The sequence below is a fragment of the Chelonus insularis genome, unplaced genomic scaffold, assembly GCF_013357705.1.
Source record: "Chelonus insularis isolate UGA/USDA-ARS -01 unplaced genomic scaffold, ASM1335770v1 contig_23_pilon, whole genome shotgun sequence".
Lineage (NCBI taxonomy): Eukaryota > Metazoa > Arthropoda > Insecta > Hymenoptera > Braconidae > Chelonus > Chelonus insularis.
Window position 1 is genome coordinate 1,319,317 of NW_023276443.1, and position 21,723 is coordinate 1,341,039.

At 26.1% G+C, this 21,723-nt stretch overlaps 1 protein-coding gene across 1 annotated transcript in view; it reads right to left on the reverse strand.

Annotated features, from left to right (window-relative positions):
- Positions 1-21,007, reverse strand: part of Tk (Tachykinin) — a 52,276-nt gene extending 31,269 nt beyond the window's left edge. The window contains exon 1 of the mRNA XM_035079290.1: positions 20,787-21,007. The gene's annotated coding sequence lies outside the window, so the exon portion shown is untranslated. The remainder of the gene's footprint in view (positions 1-20,786) is intronic.
- Between the last annotated feature and the right edge of the window lie 716 nt (positions 21,008-21,723).

Consider the following 21,723-nt stretch of genomic DNA (forward strand, 5'->3'; position numbering starts at 1 on the left):
TCTCCTATTTACTGTATTATATAATTTTCTATTTACTTAATTTATTTACACAAGCTTAGTTAGATATGACTTGATATAATAATCTTTGAATTATTAATTATAATTGAATAAATTTTCTACAATATTAACAGTAATCTTTACACATTGTACAGAATATTAATTTCAAATTCAAATAATATATAAGAGATCTTTTGCAACTTCAAAGAGTTTAATTCAACCATTGAATGTATAATACATATTCAAAGATATTAATGTACTACATTATCATATTCATCAACAATCTCTCATCTAACACTGCTTTTGTATCTAATACTTTCAATGATAACGTTTACTTTTAGAGATTGAAATTGATTTTACAAAGAAATATGATTAAATGACAATTTCTTTAATGAAATTTAAATAAATAATTAGAATGTCAAATATGACAGTAAGTTTCTAATTAGTATTCGTTATTAAAAGTTATAGGATTTAAAAAAAGTGAAGAAAAGAATTTTTCACCTCAATATTTTATGAAAATTAAAAGTTGCCTGTCTTCATTTGTTCACTTTAGGATTGCTATCAATGTCAAAATGAAGTCAATATGACAAGACGACAAGCAGAGAGGAATATCTAGAGAATAGACATGTACAATAAATGATGATGTAGAAAAGACTAAGTATGATTGATGATTGCTAATATAGTAAGTGAGGTAAAAACATCCTAACATCATTTTAAAATTCAATTCAATATTTTGTGATTGAAAAACTTATTAAATAAAATTTATTAAACTCAATCTTCCTTTCATTTAAAGAAAACCTTTGAAAGAACATATCTAGGTTTCTCGAGACCATAAGTGTATTTAAATCCATGTTCATTACCTGATTAGAAACATAAATAAATAAACAAGAAATTATGTGGGTACCTGGTACGTAAGTTAGTACTAAACCTCGTTTACCAGTGCTCGAGAAAAGATTCAGTAGTAGATTAGCATCTAACTGTCAATTCTTCCTTAAACCTCTCTTATAATTTCAAATAAATAATGAATAAATGAAGGACATTTTTATTTAAAAATTTAAATTAAAAGTTTAATTTTTAATTCATTAAAAAAAATATCAACTTTTTTGTAACTATAAAAATTAATTAAACTGACAATAAATGAATTCAAGTGATAATATTAATGATATAGTCAGACAAAATTATCACTCAATTTAAACAATTATTTTTTAATACAGCTTAACTATGTAAAAATTATTCAATAAGATTATTTATATTTAAATAATTAGTTAATAAAAATACTTGAATAAAAAATAAATTTGTGATGAATCTTTCTTCAGTCTCATTCCTGACCTCAGCAAAATCCTAATAGTATTTAATAATTATTTGCTATCAAAATAGAGTAAAAAAGAAAAAAAAATGATTAAGGTAGAGAGTGACTCTCGAGTGCTCTTCTCTCACTACTTCTTTTCTTGTTTTCAGTTACTAATGACCCTTGTATCTAGCAATGTAGTTTTCTCGAGAACCATTTTATTTGTTTTCACGTCATCCTCTCTTTAGTCTTTTCTTATTTCATCTTTCTCGCTCTTTTTATCTTTTTTGTTCCATGTACTCTTTCTTTTTCCTTGACACCTTGATAGTACATTCAATCGCCTCAAGTACCTATTTCTAAATGTTTCCATTTTCCAGTGCCAATGACTTTTTTACAACCTCAGCTAATAATTTATTACTTCTATCAACCACTAGAATCAACTCCAAATAATTGAAATTTTTTATTGCTACTTTCTTAAAAAAAAAAAGAAACTAGTTTATGGAAGCTTCAGACATGAAAAATAAAAAGGTTTTATTTACAATAGAATCACTTTATGTAATTAACTTCATGCTTCATATATTTTTGACTTTATGTTGGTTCAAAGTGTCTGGTCTGGTAGTTTATTTATTTATTTAAACAATTATATAGGCCTAACAGCAAAGCCAGACTAGGGCCACAGATAAGTAACAATAATATATACATGAAAAGGAATAATACAGCAATAGTAGTTATTTAAAATATGCTGCTACTGTAGTTTTAGTGTAATATTATTGTTCAAACATAATTACTTGTTACAACTCATGTAAAAAATTCATTGTCGATTAATAAATCTTCATAGCTGGAATAATAAAATCATCAGAACTTATTGGAATACCATTTTTTACACCTGGCACTTCACATTGTCTTGATCTTTTCGGTGAATGATCAGATTTGGGGCTCCAGATCAAGTGTCTTGGGAAAAAGAATAAAAGTGTTCTATACTACGATAAGACGAGTACAGGTACGATTGATAGGAGAATTTACACAAGTTTGGGATAGCTTAATTGGTAGAGCATTCAAACTGGAAGGTCCGGGTTTGATCACCGGTCCCAGAAGTGTATTTTTTCTGAAACAATCGTCCTGTACAAATTGTAGAGTCGTTGAATTATGTGTTTGATCTAGAGCTCCAATTCTAAATGAATACCATCTTTTCCAACTTCAAGTCCACAATAAAACTCATTCACATTGACCATGACACTTGACAATAGTATTGTAATTAATTCCTAGCTTTCAAACATTCCTCAATAAACTTCACAGTTTAGAACGACTTGGAAGACTTCCTAGATCTTGCTGATCTTTGTTTTGGAGCACCATCGTTCAATATCCTGTAACTTGAACTATTTCTTACGTTTGTCAAGTAAAATTAAATCTACTAGAATACTGGAAAATACAACAAAATTATTAACAATCCATCGAACTACTGTTCTCTAAGAGCTATCTGATTTACTTCTTCTCTTCTACCTGTTGACGTAGAACGTTCTAGCTTGAAGAGGAAATTCAAGGATCTAAAACTGTGTACAGTTGTAACTGCTATCATTTTTGGTAGCCACTATGATAATAAACTTTCCTCAGTGGAAACTGCATCAATTACGAATATGTAAATATTCAAGAAGGACTTCTAAGTATTTAACTACCAAAGACCATTTAAATAACCTTTCAACTCACTGTTGAGTTGGTTTGTCTGTTGACAGAGACAATTTAAAATTCTGCTTCAAGCTTCTTAAATTAACAGAACTCAGTGAACCGATTATATCAATTTATACAAATAATTAATAAGTTGATTAAAACAATCAATTGTTGTTAAATTTTAATTACTACAAAAGGATGTTATAGATTATATTTTATATTGTCAAGATCCTTTCTAAATTTACATTTATTTAAATAAATTATATTTAAAGTTATAATTAAATGTTGCATATATTATTTCAAGATTGTTTATTTATTGTTTTTTACTCATTTTATAGTTTACTCTTCATTGAATAAATTTAATTAAACCTTTAAAATAGTTAACGTATTTTATTATTAAAAGTTAATTAATGTAAAAAGGAATATTTGAAATACATGTCATGAGTGATGGAAAATTGCAATTTTTGCACATTCAAATAATCTCTCAGGAGATTAAAAATACTGATGTAACATGTATACCGTAGAGAGATAAATAATTGAAGTGAAGTTTATATTTCATATCTCTTCAGACAACCGACAATTGAATGAGAAATTTACTTTTCATTTTGGACTTTCATTATTCGAATATACCGAATAATAGAAACTTCAAAATCTATATCTATTCTCTTACTATCATAAATTTTATCTCTTGTTAAAGTTGTTCTATGGGTAGGAATACGAAAATTAATTGTTTTGTTTTTTTTATTAAATTTTATGGTCAGTTATAAAACATTCACTCTTCATAAATTGATTTTTTATCCTCATTGGGAATATCAATGTTTTTGAATTAATGATAATTTTGTAAAAAAAAATGATAATAATTTCAGATGTTTTAAAAATCTTGTTATTCTATCAAGAGAACATTGACATTGAATTATATTTCTGTTTACCATCAATTTCAATTTAAATATTCTCAGGAAAAAGCAAACAAAAATTTTAAACAAATGTAAATAATTAACTTCTATATGTAAATTACTTTTATCATGAACCAATTGTTATTTTTAAATAACAAGGTAAAATAATTTGTTATTTATGTATAAAAAAATTTCTTTAAAAAATGTGTATATATTTGGTAATTATTTTTATTATTAATTATTAATGAATAATAAATAATAAACATTAATTAATTGATTAATAATAATAAATAAAACTAACTAAAATTATTTTAACTCAGTAAATTTTGCGCACGTTCAGAAAGACATCAAATTTATAATAAAAATGACATAAATGATGTCAAATTCATTGAATTAGAAAAGAGTTGTCCAAAAGATGTCTTTTAGATATCTTCAAAAAGATATCCGATGCCTGACTTTATCCACAAAGTTGTTGTGTAGATTTCCAAAATGATACCTATGTCCATCTGAAGCTTTGATGCTAGATAATCTAAAATATATCTTGTCTGACGTTGTCAATGATATTTAGAAGATTACGAAAATGATATCTACAAAACGTCTACAATAATGTCCTAAAGACATTTAAAATAATGTCTAGAAGATGTCTAAATAATGTCCATAAAATAATATCTCATAGACGCCTAAAATGTCCTATAAATCTTTTTTGTGCATCAACTAGTAATACCGGCAGCATTTAAACTATGTACAGCAGCATTGAAATATGTATTACTGCTAATTATATAATTTAATGAATTATTAAAATATGAAACAAACGAAATTATCAGTGAGTGATTATATTAACGTCACTAGAAAATTTTTGAATAACAGCACTGTAAATTTAAGTGTTTTATTTTAAAACATTAAAAGTGTTTTAATATGACGTCACCCATTTGATTAACATTGTTTTGATTATAAAACATTTTTAAGGGTTTTAAAACACTAAAATTTTTACAGTGATTCGATGAATTCTAAATTGGTTTAGAATCATTATATCTATTAATGAGAGACAGAATATAAACTGAATAAACTCTAAATAACAGTTTTATTTACACAATATCTGACCTAATTTTGCATGTACATTTTCTAAACAACTTTTTGGACATCTTTTCTGACATCTTATAGATGTCCTTTTCAGTTTATTCAAAAAAAATCTACACTGTTATCTTTCAGACAAATATATGAAGAACTTATTGTTAACTTCAAAAAGTTATCTTATTTGTGAAAAAAATATTTTTATTCTAGTCGAGTATCAATCAAACTAAAGCAGCTAATTTCTCTCCGTGTCATGCACTTTGGTATAATAGATAATAATTTTATCTATTGTATAGAATTTATTCTTAATAGTTTTAGAATCAATAAAAAGCTATCTATGAAGCAAAAAATATAATATTTTGTAGTAGAATGACTTGCGAACTAGAGAAAACAATCGTAAATATAATAATTCAAGCTCGAATTTATTGAAGCGATTGAGAATAAAGAAATCAATAAAACATACATGGATAAGGAAATGTCAGTAATAAAATAATAAATTCAAGGATGCTAAAAAAAAAGCAAAAGAAATACAGAAAAAGGGTAAATAAATATTTGAATGATATTTCTATTGGAAAAAAATTATAATCTAGTTGTATCTTTTCTATCATATTGGAGTTTATCTATAATTTCTCATCACCGTTCAATGGAAATGGTTTATTAATTAATTCCTCAACTAGTCTTGAATATGAGAGTGATGTTATTCTTGCTTAAAACAATAAAGAAAATCATCATCAATTAGAAGCTTATTATTTATTAGACTTATATAACATATTATGTATCGATTATTGCATAAAATATGTAAGCTGAATGGTGATAATACCAATGTAAAATGTTCTGGTGAAATTTATTCTCTTTTTAGTTGATTTGTTTTTAGAGTGAGTAAAATGATTTGATTATTTTTTTGTATTAAAAATTGATAGGAAGTTTTAATTTTTTTAAAATTGATCATTTTCTAAAAGTAAATTTTAATTGAATAATTATAATTATTCAATTATAATTTACTTCACTTCTTAATTATACTTTTTTATTATAATAAAAAAAAAAATACTTAAACTATAAATTGATTAATCCAAATTTTTTTTTTATGTTTTTTTCTATGTAGTCAACATTATTCTCTTCAACACATCAGTGACAATTCATTGATTTACAATGGTTTCCACTGATTTAGTTTAAGAGAGTATGTATACGGAAAAAAGTAGATAGTTGAGGCTTTCATGTTACATAGTATCATTTACTATAATACATGATATTAAAAAATGGGATAAAATTAGTTGGATAAATTTCGTTGGTGTTCATATTTTAAAAAGTAATCAGAACTGCATTAATATATCTCCAGTGACTAAACAATATAGTGCGTAATTCTAGAGAAGAAAGTTGGATTATGGTCCAATCTTTAATATGGTCCATTTGTTTCTTATGCGAGCACCATTTGTCTTGCATCAGCTAACCCACAAAAATATTCAAACATAAATTTTTGGCAATACACAGAAACTTAAAAAGTGACAATTGATGATAATTTAACAGAGTAAAATGTAATTGAATAAAAACAAAAAGTGACCCATAATCCTACACTGAGAGAAAAAAATACTATATCCAAGGAAAAATTACTTGGTTGAAATAAATACCTGTCTTGTATTCTGCCAAGCAAATTTTCGCTTGATAATAAGAAAATAGATACTTGAGTTAAATTTTTTCAATAATTTACAGCAAGACATTCAATTGTATGACATTACACAAGAATTTTTTAACCCAAGTAATTAAAGTCTCAATTTGAACGAATAATCGGTTAATTAATATATATTCAATTATGAAATCTGAAAATTATTTCACAGACAAAGTATTTGAATCTTAATATATAAAAACATAGTATTGCATATGAACTTTTAAATTACTTGGTTTAAGTATTCCTCAAGTTGAACATATATAGAATTTTTTTCATATGATTTAAACATGTACTTATTATTTCTAATTTTATCCTCTATTTCAGAATGAAAATCGGTTCATAATTTGATATTCATTTTTTTAATTAATATATATCTTCTCCTCTAGAAGTGATTTAACTAAATTGAAGATGAAAACTAGAAGCAGTTAATTATTTCCCTATTTTTTAAAAACGAAATACAAGAATGTCTTAGGATTCTTATTACATTAAGATTAAATATCTCCAATAGAAGAACCTGGGGTGAGATAGATTGTAGGGGAAAAACAGATTTCTTGATTGAAAAATTTCTAGTACACATAATCATGTAATTGAAAGAGAGATATATATTTTCATATCAATATAAACTTTTTTTTGACAGTTTTATGGTATCCGTTTTGCTCCATCAAGTTACTAAAATTCTAAAGATCCGTCTTGCCCCAATGATCCGTTCTACTTCACATCCCCTAAGTATTTATTTTCAAAAAAAACAAACCATAAATATGTGAGTGAACAATGATATGTCTCTCACTCTTATTGATTTCATGAAATGTTTGATAAACTAAATACAAAAAAATTTTGTAAAATTTCTTATCAATAGAGAAAGTACCAATCTTTCTAATAAAAAAAAGGTCTAAGCACACTTTGTCTGTGCTAACAAATTTAAATAGTTATAATCAATGTTTGTTAAAAACCTCCAAATACATGTGATATACACATTACTTACTCAATAAATACAATTTTTAATTGTTTATAACAAATTCATATTGTAATAAACAATGTGTAATTTTAACGAATCATAACCCATCATTGATAATATTATTTTTTTGAAGCATCCAAATACATGTGATATACGCATTAGGTAATCGATGAACACAATTTTTAATTATTTATAACAAATTCGTATTGTTATAAACAATGCATGTTTGATAAAAGTTATATTTAGTTGTGAGCAATAATGTCTAGTCAGCATCGACTCAATTTTCAAATGAAATTGTTATTGTTTGGCTTAAAAGTATTTTAAATAGCTAATCTTTTCATTTTTTATGAGTTATTTTGTTATAAAAAAAACGGCTTGACCGAATTTGTTGAAATTTTACTCAGATCTTCTTTTTGATAATATCTTTCGAATTAATTTTGGTTGAAGTCGATATCTCAATCCGTTCTTGAGATATCGAAAACGAAAAAAATGCTGACGTCCATACATACGTACGCACGTACATACGTACACACACACATCATTTTAAAAATTGGTCAGTATGCTTGCAAATACCATGAAACGTGGAGATATGATGAAAATTAAAATTTCACTAATCGACCCAATTTCAATAACTTCCTAATGGGAAGTTAATCAATAAAACAAAAGTGACACCTACTCATCGAGTGCAATGACTCAGAAACACGCAGAAGAAACCTCCCGAGTGATATCTCTGCTCAACGACGCAAACCTGATAAGCGAAGTCTTCAAGCTGCTAAAGGCCATCAAACTCTTGAACGCTGTATAAATGTATTAAAAGAAAAAGAAACAGATATGTCGTGCCTATAATGTAAATGGATACTCGTCGTCACTAATGACCTCACGGTTGATGCAACAATAAATAAACGAAAAATAAAAAAAAAACAGTGATTAACATAATATTACTTAAGAGTAGGCTTCCTTTTTCTCAGTAGCCGAAGATACTGTTCCCTGGTATAATTTGCTATCAAGATCATCAGAGGTCCATTTTACTGCCCTTATTTATTAAAAATGATTAGCTTTCAAATACTGAAGTTCGATGCTCGTTCTCCAACTCCTTTGGGCATATATTCAGCCATAAATGCTAACACTCTCATCCTGATCTTTGACCTGTGCTCACGAGATACGACATCGACGAAGTCTACACTAAGTGCACTTTCCTTTATGGATGACTGATCACAACGTACTTCTGTTTAAACTATTGCTGTATTATTTCTTTTCATGCATATATTATTGTTACCTATCTGTGGCCTTAGTCTGACTTTGCTGTTGGGCCTATGTAATTGTTTAAATAAATAAAAAAATGAATATATTACTTTTCATCAGACTTAAATGTAAAACATATGTACAGTTAGTCATGTATATAACGATGTGATATGTACAAACAATAATGTAGAGAATTAGTTATCAAGTGATCTACTACGTTTCTTAATTTGCTACTTTTATATTATTAAATATTATTTATACAATTAAAATAAATGACTTATTATTATTACTGGTAATTATACACTTTCACAGTTATCTCGTTTTTTGAGCATAAAAAATGGAAAAATAAATGAATTCTTATCATTTTGGTCTCAAAATGTTCTATTTTACGACGACGAATTTATGATAAAAAATTATTAAAAAAAGCTAAAATGAAGATTTCTAATAGTTTTATGGCTTTAAATAGTAAAACAAACAGTTTTACAAAATAATCCTGTGCAACATTTTATCTCATTATCATCGTGAAAATGTATAACTACCTTATTAATTTTCATCAGACTACTTTGAAAGAATATGAATAAATTAGTTTGTCTCATTTATTGATGTTTATTATTGATTCATCAAAACATTTTTCAAAATGAAGAAATATGTTGTTGAAAATTGCAAAGTCCTGTTCATCAATCAGATATGAATTTAAAGTTTCTTAAAAAATTCTTTAATTAATTAATTTTTTTTCAATAACCTGTGAATTCATATCTAAATGTTTCAATATTTATTTTCTCAGTCAACGAAAATGTAATGAAGAAGTATTAGGACTTTTCAAATGTGTTATACATAAATTGTCTAATTTATAGTAACGGATCAAAAGCGAATAAATATTCCCTATCGATTTCCCATTCGTTCTATCAAAGTATCACATTAGTGTAGATAACGATTCACTGGGCCAAGTGTTTTTCTACATTGAAACAAACATCCACCTCAAATTACTGCAACAATATACGATTACACTTTGACCATTGTATATGATGTAAAAAATAGTTACAAAATTTATTTTAATTTTCTATATCAGCAACAGTTTTAATTAAAGTTCATAAAAAATATACACAAATAGGAAGCTTTGGATTTATCTACAATTTAATTAGTTTTATTTAAAAATAATTTTTTTTCAGTCCAAAAGTAGATAAAATATTAAATTTGTCATGGATTATTTCAAATAATTATCAGATTATGGTGTAAATGATTGAAAATAGAACTATTTAAAATTAAAAAAAAATTGATGTAATTTAATTTGAATATATATTTGAGACTTTTAAAAAAATGGTAACTGATGATATTGTATTGTCAGCTTATCAGTGGGAAGTTATTGGACATCTGTATGTGTATGTAATAATTTTAATAAATATAATTAATATTGTAATAATAAATTTTATAATTTTAATAAATATAATTACGATAGTAATATTAATTGGTTTTAAAAACAAAAAAAATTTTTTTTCATTCTTTCTTCTAGGAAGTTAATCATATGGGCCTTCCGGGTGGCACTCAGACCACTAAAGAGCTAATACTTTATATTAATAATTATTATCATGAGTGTTTTTATTTTAAAATAATCTCAATGTGTATTAATATTGAATTCGTTTTACATCAAGAACCTCATGAAGCACATTTGGATAATCCTATGACATTTTTAAAGCACCTGACATAAATTTACTGTTGAGTTGTCATTCCTTATTTATAGAAAAATGTATACAATGATAATTTTATCCTACTATTCCTGGGACACTTGTAATTATTATATGCTATTAAGAAATTATTTAAAAAAATCGTAAGTGTACTTTTATTACTGTGATAAATGACAATATTCATCAAAGTTAGAATGTATTTGAACATTTTTTATCTTTTATTTTGATTCTTCTAAGACCAATTGTTCCATTAACCTTTACCATTTTTTAAAAAATTGGTGATGAAAAAAAAATGACCTCTGACTTTTACAATGATGTAATTGCTCACGAAGAAAAATAGAGGACTGAAAGTCGACTAAAAAGTGAAGAGTAACTAATGCAAAATCAGAGTCACCAAGTTTTTTGTTTTATAAAGATTAAATAAAAAGTTAGAATTTTTTCACTCTTCACATTGTCACTCTTTATTTTTAAAAATTATTTCTATCAAATTTTTATTTTTAACTTACTTAAACTCAAGTTGAAGTAACTATGTTAACATAAAAACTTGTAGTGACATGAATTTAATAAATTTTCTTTACACATTCTTTTTGGAAACAAATATAAATACCAACAGAGAAATACAATTGTGTTGAATTTGAAAAATTTGAAAAAAAATCACTCAACTTCAATAAAGAAAATGTTACAGTTATTATGAATAATATCTCTTACTTTTAAATATTACTAGAATATTTTTACATTATCTACATGTTTTACCCATTTTATATCCCCTTTTATTCAAAAAATAAATTTGTTCTAATAATACATTTATTGCACTTTTTAGTATCAGATAAGTTAACATAAAAATATAATACTTAAGTACTTAATAGACAGATTAAGTTTATCAGATAAAAGTTGATAATGATAAATATATCAATTTATAACATAATTACAAAAGTAATTAGCACTGTTTTAATTCAAGTCGATTCGATATTTTAATAAGTATTACAAGTACTGAATTTTTTCCCATTTTAGTAAAAGATTTCCTGGCTATTCATATATTTTAATGTGTAAGTCATACTTATTTGCCTCTGCTGCTGCTATTCTTGCCAATTTTGTATCATAGGTGTACCTAAACTGTCTATTTTTACTCAGTATTATATTTTGATTCTATACTATTTACTTCATCTCTTCTTGCTATTTGACAGAAGCATTCCATCTTATTATCTACAGTAAATAAATAAATAAGTACTGAATTGAAACAAAGATAAATCAGCTCTATTAGTCCAGTCAATGTGCAGCAGAACACAGTTATCTCGAAAATAAAATTGAATTAGAAAAGTGAGGTGACTAAAGTATTCCTTAAAGTATAAGGAAAAAAAATTTCCAGTAAAATATTGGCGATTTCTGCTTCATTCACGAGATATTAATTAAAATATACGGATTTAGTGGAATAACTGATTTTTAAATTAAAAAAAAAATATGACGCGGCTGGTTTGTTTGGCTGGGAATTAATCCATTAAATTCAGTGCATTTTTTTTTACAAAATGAGCGTAGTCTTGATTTTTGCTACGAAATTTCGTATTTAAAATGCACATTGATTGGACTATATGAGCTTCTGATAAAGACTTGGGTAAGCTCTAATGAAAAAACTTTATTTATCAAGTATTTAATAGAATTATTGTTTGAAAAATTGTTGAAATAATGTATTAAATGGATCAATAAAAACTTAGATATATTAGAATTCATGGTTTTAATATAACAAGACAATACATATTCGACTCTGACCCACTTGTTGTTCTATTGCATAGTCTCAACTTCTATTCAAGTTGAAATATCCCTCTTGCAAACACATCTTTAGTTTTATAGTTCGCAAATATTGTCCATTTTTATTTCCTCATTACTAAGTGTCTTTTTTAACTTATTTTGATACTTTTGTCATGACCTTTTTCTCTTCTTCTGAAAGCTCTATTTGAATTGTTTATTGAGTTAATTATACTCTAATTCATTTCAAAGTATTATTCACAATGGAAATAATAGCTAATGGCAGTTGGTGAAAATCAAAGCTTTGAAGCAGGAATTGTAAGTTTATCCTCAAATAAATATCCCCACAGCTTTGCTTCAAGGAAAAAGCTTATACTGATTCATCACCAACTATGAATTGTGCTTTCGTTTTCCTCAGAAAAAGAAGAAAAATTATAAATAAACACGACTTTAAATGGTGACATGTTTTTAAACTCTAAAAGCAAGCTTGTATCTGTCATTGAAAAAGTCTGGAAAACTTTGTTGAGCATAAAAGAATTGAAAATAATGGATAATATTTTATTTATATTAAAAAATTTCCACTTTTTCATTGATATTTGAATTAAAATTGAAATTATTTGTTTAAGAGATGAAGAGGAAAGATATTAAATTAACTTGGAATTATAAAATTAATTTTCCTAAGTTGATATGATAAATGGTGTTCATATCTTTATGATAATGAATGATCAATTACTATAAGAAATGATCATAAAAACTGGTAACTTCCATCCAATCCACTAAGATGTAATAAAAATCCTCACCACTTATTGACCATCGAATCTCCATCAAGTTAAGTAATCCTATCGATAATTTACCATAAATGATTGTGTTATTTTATTATCTATTTTAACAGAAGGAATTGAACTTATAAGAAATAGTTGACAATAAAAATTCTCATAAAATATCTAATATTTACCTACACTTTTTTCACTATTTTTATAATAGATGTGATAAGAAGCACTAAACCTTTTTACTTGATCTACTTAAAAATAATCAAAAAATATCTTGTAAGAAAAATAACTACATCTTCAAACAAAGCAACTTTGTTATATTTTTCCACAAGATAAAACCAAATCAATTGGTTTTCTTTTTTTTTTTTCATTTGTTTTCCTTCTTGTGCAATATTTTTTATCATTTTTTATTGTATACCGAAGCATTTAAAAGCTAGATTAAGTCTAAACGTTAAACGAGTATCATCCAATTACCATTGAATTAGCGAGGCAGTTAGTGGCAACGAGAAAACTTGTCTGCTTAGTGAAATTACTGGTTAAGAGCTTTGAAATTATATTTACCATCCTCCATCTTTTTACAGTAATTTTTTTCTTGCGTCATTCTACCAAGTTTTTTAAGCTAAATTATCAACAACTCATTATTAAAATATTATTTTTCAATTTGTTATCTTTCTCATTTTATCGACCAAATTTTTTAGGTTTTATTATTAATCTTCATACACCCAAGTATACTTCATTTAGAAAAGTGCATTTTATTGTGTACTAATAATTATTAAATTATTTATCCCTGAGGAGTTAAATTAATAAGACAATAAAAAACACTTTTTTTTACATCATCAATATGTCGTGAGTATTGAAAATCAATCATAAAATACTGAAAAAAAATTTCCACATCAATTTTCATCAAGTCATATGCATCAAAATGTGTATAAAAAAATTGTTACTTATTTTTTTTTTTTGTAAAACGAAATGATGAGACATAAATATACACACGAAAAATAATTTTATATGGAAAGTTTAAAGTAATTTTCAACTTTCTGTTTTTAATAATAAAGAAAACCCATTTTCACTCTTCACACTGTCTGTACAAGTTAATGTAACAACTTCAATGCTATCAAATAAACTTGAAATCTTGGAAACAATGTAAAATGTTACTTATGAATGGATCTTCTCAAGCTAAATTTTTTATCTCTTAGAGAATAATAGAAGAAAAGATCTTCATTCATTTTTATAGCACTTTGACTTTTTATTTAAAAAAATATCTTCAACAGAAATTTTTTACCATTTATAACAAATTTTATATCAACACCCTAGATCCTAACAGCATACTCGGCTGATGCGATTATGTTATTCATTATTATCTTCTTTTTTTTTTTTGATTGAAGAGAAAAAAATTGGCTATGTTTTACATGAAATAAATGGAAGCTACTTGTATTGAATAGTTGTATTATTCACACTTTTTTTAAATATTTCAATAATCAATTGAAATGCACAGCAGAAAAATCTTACATGACAATAGAAAATTTTTCAATACCTTTGCTTACATGTAGACGATGCATTTATTGATAATAAAAGGTTCTATAAATGCTAAACTTTTATAAAAGATACCAAGAATCATAATGATAATGATTAAAAAAAAAGGAATGGAGGAATAATAGTGTAGACTATCACATTAAGTGTTGGAGAAACTGCCCTATTTGATTCTTACATGAACAAAAGTACCAACCAGAAAGGAAATGAAACTTCAACAGCATTGAACAAATGAATATAATTTCAAATTTAATTAACATAATTTTCGCAATTATATTTTTCATTCCTCAATGAGAAGTATTCCATGTGCATCAATTATTATTTATGATTATGTTCAATTTTGATTCAATATTTTAAAGTCAGTTGTCCAATTATAATTTATTCTTTCATTAAAATTTTTCTTTGATGACTGACCAATAAATAGAACAAGCCATCTCTAAACGTACAACTAGAAGTTGAAAAATGGAAAATATTTTTGAAAAATAACATGAAAGGCAATATATAATAGCAGAAGAAATGTCATAGGATGTAAAGCATTTTAATTTAAAAAAAAATTAACATTCAAAGATTTCTTTGAATATTCTTCATGATAATGTTGGAAGTAATTTCAAGATTAAGAAGCGTAGAAATTTAATTAGTCTCTCAGTAGAAGTAATATATTTCGAGATATTTTAACATACAGATGCAAAAATAAACTATTACAGACATTGATAAAATGATTCTCTACCATTTTAAAGCATATATGATCTCAATTTATTCTAAGATTTATGTAAACATATACCATGCTATCTTGACGACGCATTGAAATCTCCTGGGAAAATTGAAAAGCAACTGTTTCCCAAAGTTATTGAAGTTTTGATATCACTTCAAAAAATACTCCATTCATCAATAGACTGAGATTGTAGTAATTTCTGCATACATCTCATGAAGAACTTCATCTTCAATTCTATCAAAGGCTAAGAAAATACTAATTGGTATGTGCCAGAGAATTATCGAAGACTGACCTACTCGTAAAGCTATTGGTTCTGGAATGACCAATACAGTTATATATCAATACCTTACAGAAATTCCTAAATTCTTGAAGTGTATTGATCGTGTAATTCAATGGTATTAAATTGTAGTGAATTCAAAGGATCCATTGTACAGCACTATGTAATACACAAAAAAATCATCAAATTATTCCACAAAGATAGAAAATTTATCAAGTTCAACAAATAAAATTAAATCCACCAGGAGTGAATATTAATCTTCTTCTTCAATGTTGTATTTAATTTATGAATTTTCTTTGTATCATTGAAGAAATTTAAATAAACCAAACCATGCTGCATCAAGACAATTGAAACAATGGCTAAAAATATTTATAATTACAAATGAGATCAGTTATAATTGTTTGAAAGTCTATTTCTTCTGGAAATCAATAAACGTGAAATGAACCTGTGATACTTTTAGCATAGAAACATTCATTTAACATTGGACAATAAACTTTGGAATTTAATCATGAATAACCCCTGTCATCTCATTGGTAACGAATGAATAAGCAACCTAAAATTAATTTTAAACGCTTTTTTTTCGATAAAAGAATATATAAAAGCTTAAAATCACTGTGGGATTATGCTATTAAAGAAGACGTTACGTTATAATAACTGTAATTTATTGCTTTTTTTCATCGTTAATCATTCAAAAGCTCTGCATAATATTTTTCATCATAAATAATTAGAACTATTTTTGATAAATTCATTGGAATTGCAAATAAATTGTTGATGAAATTTTTTTGACGAATAATTAATGACAAATAAAGTAATAATGATTCTATCATTAGTAGAGAAAAATTTATTATATATAATTCTGATGAGCTAATTAACGATAACATTAACTCCGATTCATTTAGAACAAAGTGTGGTAGATAAAAGAATATAATAGGGGAAGATACAATAGGTCTGTAACAGATGATGTAGACCATAAAAACTGATGATTACATCTCAAAAATTTTTCGTTCTCAATTTGACGACTGATGAGATAAATGAAATCAGAGAGAAAGTAAATAACATTATATAAATACGTAGATTGCGTTAGAGTTGTATGATTTTAACTTAAACATAAATTTTATCAAATCACTTTTCAACTCAATCATAATAAAAGAAAATATTTTCTATGATGAAATTAAATGAAGTAGTATCAACGGAAATTGAATGTTTTACTGTAAAAGTTATATTTTTAGAATTTGAAGAATGTTAGGTATAGTTCAAGATCTACTTCAACTCAAGCAAGTATACACGCGATTCACATAAAGATTCGCATACCTTTTTTTCCATGCAAAAGTTCTTTTATCTCAAATTTTTTACTTTCAACCGTTTTTACCTCTCACATCTTTCACATCCTCGGAAATTGTTTTGAAATTGTCTCTCAACTAAGAGAAATTTCGTGATTTAAACAAAAGTCTAAAAAAAAGACTTGTTTTAAAGAGAAACTAAAATTCACACGGATGTTAATAGATGACTTGAATTAAAGATGTTTAATAACATTAATATTCTTAACTAGTCCAGTCAATATGCTTTTCAAAATGAAAGTCCGTTGAACATTAACTGATTTTGTTTATTAGGTTGTTTTTAGTGATGGCAGACATCAGTATGAATTTGTGACCACATGGCAAAATGTGCTTTTTTTGTATTAAACATCTTGAAAAAAGCGCATCGGAGATCAAGACATGATGTGTATAATTTTTTGAGATTTTCACGAGAAAAACAATGAGACCAGTCTCAGCTCTCTACGACTAATGGTTTTTGAGATATTTAATTGTTTATGTCAAAGGTACAACTGTTTCTTAAACACTTGATCGTAGCTCATCAACAAATGAACTTTTTTAAGTTTTTTTTTTTTTTAATCGGAAGCTACATTCATGTCAAATATGTCAACCAACTTGGCATTGATTAATTGTCATTACTTTTAAGATTAAAAACAGAAACATGCAAATTTGATAGAGTTTGCCATAATGCACTTTTAAATTAGGCTGTTTTTTGAAGCATATTGACTGGACTATAACCCATTAATGCCCGAATTATTTTGTTATTGGATTTTTATATTGCTTTTAATCTATTTTATTAGTTATTAGTTTAGAGGACAGGGGAAACAGTATTGTTATAGAAAAAAACTGTTTCAAAGTATAAAAACACTATGTGTTTATATGGACACACTAGGAATTCGTACATACAAAAATAACCATACGGTGAGCATTAATGGGTTAAGCTTTTTTATATACAGAGAGAATTTTTTCACTAAATGTAAATGCAAACATGACAAGTGCATATTTCGAAATTTAGAGGTAAAAATATTTCTGTTCAACAGTGAATTTTGGGTTGTCGTAAGTAATTTTTGAGTAATCCTAAGTAATTTTTTTACAAAGACACCTTTTAAATCTTAAATTTATTTACAAGAACTCAAAATTTACTATCGAATAGAAATATTTTAACTTCTAAATTTCGAAACGTCGACTTGTCACTTTTTGCACTTTAATTTAGTAAAAAAATTCTCTCTGTGTATTATAACACATCTTTTGAAAATATTTAAGCTTTTTAGAATTGACGCTTTAATACCCGTAGCTAAATAAAATAAATTCGAAAATATTCATTTAAAAACGATTCTAATGCATTCAATTTCCGCTTTTGATAGAGAAAAAAATTATTTATACTTTGAGTACAATGAAACTAAGTTTTTTGAATTATAATAATGATAAATTTACTATTAATTGTAATCTATTGTACAAATCGAATTTAAATAAAGGGCTAATTCAATTGTAAATGAACCTTTAATGTCAATGAATTAACTTAAATTGATTAATAATTTATCGCTATCTATTGACATAAATTCAGTAGTGCATATAATTTTGACATTCACATGTTAATAATAAATTTATTATGTCACGTTTAATTGTATTCTAAATTTTACAATAGAAATTAGGATGTTGGTGACTTGTTATTAATTCTGATTGACTTTTTCTGCAATTGAAGTTTCCATTCATCATTTAAGTAAAATCTATCTGAAATCACTCTAGAATTTGTTCTATTAATCAAATATTAATTGATTGCAAATTCTAATAAAACTTTTCCAATGGTTCATTAAAAAAAAAAAATAATACCATCATTTTGTAATTCTATATTTGAGATTGTCGCTTTACACAATAATTGCTTTGCATATCACGAAATTATTACTTCACAACCCAAAAAAAAAAAACGAATTATTTTACAGAAAAACATTATAAATCATAAACGTTATCCTTAATCCATATAAATTTGATTTTAAATTGATTAATCGAAAGTACAAAGTTGAAAAAAAAAAACATATATATATATTTATGAAATGCAACTATTTAAAATTTCTATGCATATTTTTCAATATTTTTTAATATCATTAAAATTAATAATAAAATTAAAAATAATAATGAACAAATAATTCAATGATCAATCCTAGTAAATTATTCATATCAATTCAATAGCATTTTATCAAAAAAACTGAATTATAAATTATATGACCCTTTTATACATAATGACACTTCAATAAGTGTGATGTGATATTTTAATGGGACATAAGAAGAAGAAATAAAATAATAAAGAAATGTAAACTGCACTATGTCAAAGGTGCGCCAGAAGGTAAACAATATGAAGTAGAATAGTAACATGCTGAGAGCTTCACAAAAGCGCTCAGGAATCTCAACGATTTAACGGACGTGAAAAATACTAAAACGAAAGAGCAAAATAATGTAGTTGATATTATTTTTTATATAATGGTGACCAAATAAACAATAATTACAATCCTAAAGATACAATATAAAATTACAATTCATGTTTTAATAGAAGAATAAACAGAATCAAGTAAAACGAGAATTTTTCATAACTTAAGAAATTTATTTTCTTTCTTTTAAACATATTTTCCTTCAATGTCTATAAGATGCGTTTGACTATTATTTCAACTGAGATTGTTCTTGATCATGAGAGAAACCATGTCACAACAAGAAAAATCCGAGTATTTATTTAATCTATTGAAAATATTGACAAAATGATAGAATGAATAAATGTTTCAGCTTTTCTATTATTCCATAACAAACTTTTTCAGTTTATTTTTAAATTAGCATTTTTTAATTCTATATAACGCAAATATCAAATAGATGCCTTGAGGTGTCAAGATCTTTTCCACAAAGAAAAAAAAATATATATTTTATATTCAAATGCAATTAAATGAGTAATTTCATTTTTCAAATTTGTTGCACCAAGAGATTCTTTTCTGAGTTTTTTTTTTTCGCCATTTATCTCTGTTTCATATAATTTCGTTAGCATGAAACTATCTGAGAACTACATTTTACATCTGCTTTCAATGCTAATTTCTTTATTGGACCGAATTGAATGTCTATGAAGGAAAAAGTGGACAAGACTTTAACTTTGTCGTTGAACCAAAGAATAGAAAATATCAGATAAGAACAATGCATTGGTAATACATTTTAATCAGTATCAAGTGAAATGTATGAATTTGTGTGACGTCATTAAGCCTCTGACACGCGCGTGATGATAGTGCACTACGTTATTTTTTTTTCCTCAGGCGAAACTTCTTTTGTCTAAGCCATATGAAGGCATACAAGAAAAGCTCGCTCTTGAATGATCAAAGAGAATGCTCATCTCTACCTGAACGAAGCTATGATGCTTCATGTAGATCGTTCGAGATTAAAATCAGACGCTTTGTCAATTATGTTAACAGAAATAAATGAAAAATAGGCAGAAAAATATAAATGAAATAAAAAAAATTTGTTTTTATCAATTAAATACTCATAAATTATTTTAAATCTAAATATTATGTTTGCAGCTGTGAAAAAAATTTAATTGGCTGATTATTTCAACTTTTACTCGAATTAAAGTTAATATGGTGGGAAAATAGTTGAAATATTGGATTGAGAATAATTTAAAGAGAAAGAGCCAACGAATATTGATTCAAATTCGCTCTATATTTTCTCGCCTGTTGCTTCCCGCGAAATTGCATTCCATTGAACTTCTCTACCGTTTATAAAACCAATGGTCAATTGTAAAATCTTGTTTGCAACGATCAATTTAACCACAAATAGAATGAACAAAATCATCAATCCTGTCATCGTTAATGAAAAGTTTTTAAAAACCTAATAAATTGAAAAAAAAAACATAAGTCCACTATTTTTCACACTAAATCACATAATAAAATTCTTGAATAATGATTAATAATAACATAAAATATTAAAAATATATAATCTAAGAATGAAAATATTTTAAACTGACCTTAAATAGTATTTATCACGTTGTTAAAAACGCTGTTGACACGAATAATGAAGTGTTTTGAGTTCCCAAGTAGTAGAAGTCGAGTTCAAGTCAGGCGCATTTCACGATGATATTGTAAGGGAAAATTCTTCTCCAAGTCCTTTCTACCGTTTTTCTTATTATTTCAGTTGGATCGTAATTCAAACGACTCAGGCTGGCAAGCAGGATCAGACTGACGCTCCGCGTGTTACGACCTGTACATAGACCGGCAACGTCGTTACGTCACGAAAGCACATAACCAATAGGCAAGTAGCTTTAACATCCTAGGGGTAGGGTAGAAAGTTTTTAGACCAATCCCCACCCCTGCAAAACTCAGCAATACGTACAGATGAGCCAGGAGCATCAGGATATCTAGCCATTGGGTTGAATGACAATCTATTGCTCATTCACTTTGTCGTCGATGTATAACATCCTACGCACAAACAAAATTTTTATGTCATTATTATAATTTTTATTATTAAAATTAAATTTTTTTTAACTTTAATTCTTGGTTAATGAGGACAATTATGGGATTTAACAAGCATTCAATTTCACTGATTTCAACAGTCATCATGGAATAATGATTTTATAAGCATTTAACCTTCGCTGCTTATGATCATTACATTATTGTTCATTTAGCTTTGTGAGAGGGTTGCTTTCTAATTTAATATGAATTTTAATTTTAATAATACGCGTAGGTAACATAAAGAAAAATTAACTAAAGGATAAGCACTTTTAGCATCAGGATAAATTGGAAGGTCACATTACTAGTTTTTAAAATATTTTTTCAAAGTAAATAGAGAATAATATAAATCTTTTAATGAATAATATCAAAATTAAAATATCTGCTGATATTTCAGAATCGTTTTAAAGATTTTATTTACAAGAAGTTAAAGTGATAAGACTTGAAGTAACTGAG